Source organism: Periplaneta americana, chromosome 14 (assembly GCF_040183065.1).
Source record: "Periplaneta americana isolate PAMFEO1 chromosome 14, P.americana_PAMFEO1_priV1, whole genome shotgun sequence".
Classification (NCBI taxonomy): domain Eukaryota; kingdom Metazoa; phylum Arthropoda; class Insecta; order Blattodea; family Blattidae; genus Periplaneta; species Periplaneta americana.
In genome coordinates this window covers 70693694-70698607 of record NC_091130.1, presented here as the reverse complement: position 1 = coordinate 70698607, position 4914 = coordinate 70693694, and the positions used below count along the sequence as shown (strand labels likewise).

At 31.6% G+C, this 4914-nt stretch overlaps 1 non-coding gene across 1 annotated transcript; it reads right to left on the bottom strand.

The window, feature by feature from the left end:
• Nucleotides 1-542: 542 nt before the first annotated feature.
• Nucleotides 543-616, bottom strand: TRNAS-ACU (transfer RNA serine (anticodon ACU)). Its single transcript has one exon. It is a non-coding gene; the product is annotated as a tRNA-Ser (tRNA).
• Nucleotides 617-4914: the final 4298 nt, after the last annotated feature.

Genomic DNA, 4914 nt, shown 5'->3' with positions numbered 1-4914 from the left:
TGTATCGGAAAATGCACCATGCTGCAAGGGAGAGGGAGAAAGCAGCCAGTGGTGTGGGTGATCAGTAGCTGTAGACCAGGGCACTATTTGCCACACCATTAAACATTATCATGTTGAAGCTCCTATGATAGCCAATCAATCGCACTGTAATTTTTAGGCTTCATATATAAATGTCTAAGGAAAGCATAGAACAAATTTCGAAATCAAATATTTTTTGGAAAGTGAGAAAAAAATACTAACTTCGAAGTGGCCTATTCAAAATAGACATTGACGCCCTCAAAAGTTGGTATGTGGCAAACTTTTTTATTTTTCATTTTAGATAGGGGAGTCAAAGCGAGAGAAATGTTTAGAAAGAATGAAATTTAATTTTAAAAATGGTTGCTATTCAAAATCTTTACTAGTTTCCGTGTTACAGCTACTTAAACAAAGGAATAGTTTCGTCTGGTGGACTTCCGTATGCAGAGTAACTAAGTTTTTATACAAATGGCTTTCAGGTAGTAGCTCCCTGTAAAGCAAATGTGAATAATTTCAAGGAAAAATTGTTCCGGAGCCGGGTATCGATCCCGGGACCCTTCGCTTAGTGCGCGAATGCTCTACCGACTGAGCTACCCCAGGAACTATACACGACATCGTCACAATTTTTCCTTTTGTATCCACACAACTCAAGATGCCAGAACTCAACTATGAGTGCACACAATACTGTGTGACTTAAGTGTGCACTCATAGTTGAGTTCTGGCGTCTTGTCAGCTCATTTGAGTTGTGTGGATACAAAAGGAAAAATTGTGACGATGTCGTGTATAGTTCCTGGGGTAGCTCAGTCGGTAGAGCATTCGCGCGCTAAGCAAAGGGTCCTGAGATCGATATCCGGCTCCGGAACAATTTTTCCTTGAAATAATTCTAACTAAATTTTTGTCTGTTAGAACTGCAGATTCTCATAGAAATTATTGTGGTGATTTCAAATTTGTTTTCGAAATGTTTCCACTGCTAAAGTTTTCGAGTTAATCGTGAATTTTGAAATTTAATAAAAGTAGTTCTATTATATCAATAACATTTATGCTGATTAAACACTCGTATGACATACTTTGAAATTCAGAAAAATGAAAAGAATATCATAGTAGTCTTTATATTTATTATTGGTATTACCGTTATTATTATTATTATTATTATTATTATTATTATTATTATTATTATTATTATTATGTGGACTGAAGCTGTCTTTTTTCATTTTCCTGCCCTAGCACAAGAGCCATTCCACTTCAAATCTATCAAGATTTCATAGTGATAGCTCCAATTTTATTTTTTGAAATATTTCGAGTACTTTAACTCTAAAATAAATTTGTTCCCAGTATATTTTTTTGTAGTAATCTAATTTCGACAGATATTAAATTACGAAAGTTTCGGAAAACCATTTCTACCAATTCCTCGGATATAACTATCTCTGGTTCTGATCATATTATTTAGTCTTGGGCTCAGATGAAAGGTAAAAATCCCAGTGAAATAATGAGACATTGTACATATCAGGATTTGTGGCTTGTCCATTTCTTTCACTGGACTCCTCAATAATTTCAGAATATTTTTAGGTTATTGACATTATAAACAAATATGCTGAGTATTTATTAATTACATAAAATATGCTTATTTTAATGCATAATATGTGTACAATGTGTGCATCATTAAACTATTATTGCTGACGTAATTTCTGGCACAAACGAAACTCCACCAGCAGCCACGGATGCACAAGAGGGAACAGCATGCTCGTGGGTAAAAGACGCTAGGCCGAGGGTGCACTGTGCTGATGACCGCTGTTCTAAAGCAAAGTTAAAAAGTAAAGGTGATAGTGTATCTCCTTGCTTTAGTCCGTAGTGAATTGGAAAAATGTCAGATAGAAACTGGTCTATATGGACTCTGCTGCGGCCATGATAACCTATTATATAAATAAATTCATTGTAATAATGTCGTCTTTTTTTACAATAAAGTAAGACAGTAGGTAAACAAAAATATTCAAACGAAATGCATAGGGAAATGACACCATGATTTTAATATTTTCACAAACATTCTTGGAATAAGACATCAAATATACTAATGTGTAACAGACCAATGTAGTTAGGCCTATATGTACATAAAAACATTTTTGCAGTAACATTTTTATGCAGATGTAATATTGCTATCCTATTTTTTTTAAACTACATACAGGTAAAGTTATTTTCAGATTTAAAGATGAATGGCTAAGTAAGTGTCACAGTGTGTTTTTAAATATGCCATCATAATAATCATTTTTATAATATTTATTATTGCTATATTAGTTGAGAGATCTGAGAGAAAAAGATGTTCGGGGAGGCCGAGACATAGATGGGAAGATAATATTAAAATTTATTTGAGGGGGGTGAGATATGATGGTAGGAACTGGATTAATCTTGCTCAGGATAGGGACCAATGGCAGGCTTATGTGATGGTGGCAATGAACCTCCAGGTTTTTTGAAAGCCATTTGTAAGTAAATAAGCAATAACATTAAATAAAGATTATATTTAAAACAAAGTTGCATTGGATGTATAGTCATTACCGCACCTTATAATTTTTAAAGACACAAAAACGAAAATTACAATATACATTTAAAGAAACTCTGAACATTATAAATAATTTGTCTGTGCCTTATGATAAAAAATAGAGAAGAGGAAAGAAATCTCAATTTCTGTAAAATTTGCGTGTATTTCGACAAATTAAAAAAATTACAGCAACTGTAATATACGGCTGACAGAGCAATCTCCAAAATAATTGATCTTACATTTCCTAACTTAAGAGTTGTAGTGCTCATATTCAAAGCCTCAACCTTTGTCATGGAGAAAATTATTCCATTCAGAATTCAGAGGTGAATTAAATGTATATGCTTAAACTAAGATTGAATTCATAATATAGATTACTTATTGTGGTTTGAGGTTTTTGGGTATTTGTACCACGTCTTGGATTTACAAGTCAGCTTCATCAGGGAAGGTAGAGAAGGGAGGAATTGGAAAAACCTATGTGTTGGATCTGTTACCAAGAGTTATTCTTGTCTTGGAAAGACATGTTTTCCCATTTCTTTTTTTTTTTTTTTTTTTTTTCCCCTGCCTTCCCTGATGATGAAGCCAATATGCAACTCCGAAATTTTGGATGTTTTTACATCCAGGTCACAATGCAAATACCCAAATTCTCGCACTACATTGAACATTGTCAAAGTCTTACTTTATAATTGAATAGATTATTTATGTTTTTAATTTTACTGTCAAACCCTTTTGTAATAGCTCCTCCAAAAATTCAATTTTAAATCATAAATAGAAACATATGAAGTAAAGTCACCATGAAAGATGCTCTGATTGTAAATCTGCAATAATATTAAGTCAATAAGTGTAGAGGAATGTGTTGCTCTTTTCGTGTATATACCGGTAATATTTTATGTGAAAGAACAATATTTCGTAAATTTAGGTTTGTATATATGTGTGTATATACACACACATACAGAGTGATTCAAGAGGACTTACCATCCCTTACAGAGTTTATTTCCAAAGACATTCTGAGCAAAAAATGTCATATAAACATTTGTCCTAATCTCATTATTTTCAGAGTTACACTAATTTGAAATTGTTTGTAAAATACCATTATTCTTGAGTTTTGAGGATAAAAGAATATTACAGATAAAGAATGAACTATTCAGGAGTATCACTTCTTTAATTAGCTAGTATTCTGAAGTTAAGAATGTGTTGTGAATTCCATAGTTGCTTCGTACAGAATTCTTTTTCGATTTTTAACTACAAAATGACATTTTCTTACGCATTTGCCACAACAATTGTTACGAATCACGCCACTCTTGCACTTCTTCAAGACTAAACATTAGGATGCATAATAATTAAACTGTAAAGAATCAAGTTCCTAAAGCCGTACGATTTGTAACAATTATAGTGATAAGTGCGTAAGAATGATATTTTTAATTAAAAATTGAAAAACAAAATCTATACAAAGCAACTGACAACACATTTTTAGTTTCAGAACATTAGTCAATTAAAGGAATGATACTTCTGAATAGTTCATTTTCTATTTGTAATATTCTTTTTACCCTTAAAAACTAAAGATAAAAGTATTTTACAAGCAACTTCAAATTAGTAACTTTGAAAATACTGATATTAGGGCAAATCTTTATATGACAATTTTTGCTCAGAATGTCTTCAGAAATAAGCTCTGTAAGTGATGGTAAATCCTCGTGAATCACCCTGTGTATATATGCAAAGTTTTAAAAAACATAACACCAATTGAGAATATTTATAAATAATTTCAACATAAGAATCATAATATTACACACATACAACTGCGAAGTACTATTTACATACTAGTAAATGATATAAGCACTCATTACACAATTTCTTTGTTTCTGGTAATTGAAGTTGTTGGAATCTTTTTACCATCATAATCGTATGACCTATTCAATGTAAATATATCCGTAATTCATAACAACTTAGCCTACGTTGAAACCTTTTAATGCAAGAAAACTTGGTAGTAAGATGTTAGCAGAAAGATGTTTTGGTCACAACCCACCATGCTTAGTTTCTATTATTCTATTTCTAATATCTAAATTTAGTTAAGATATTAGAAAACCATGAAATAACATTTTCTTTGGGAATTTAGTTCGAAACAAAAGAAACGCATTATTACCATAGTTTTTTTACATTCTGTGAACACACTCTCTTAAATCAGTTCAAAATAACATGTATAACAATTTAATAATGTAAATTTCTATTTGCGGAAGGAATCTGATCCACATAATGTAAATTTTACCGCATACTTAACAAACTTTAAAATGACATGGCATGATAAGAATATATATTTCGACATTTCCATAAATAAACCTTTAGAATCTACTATAGAGATCAATTTAAAAAGTGTT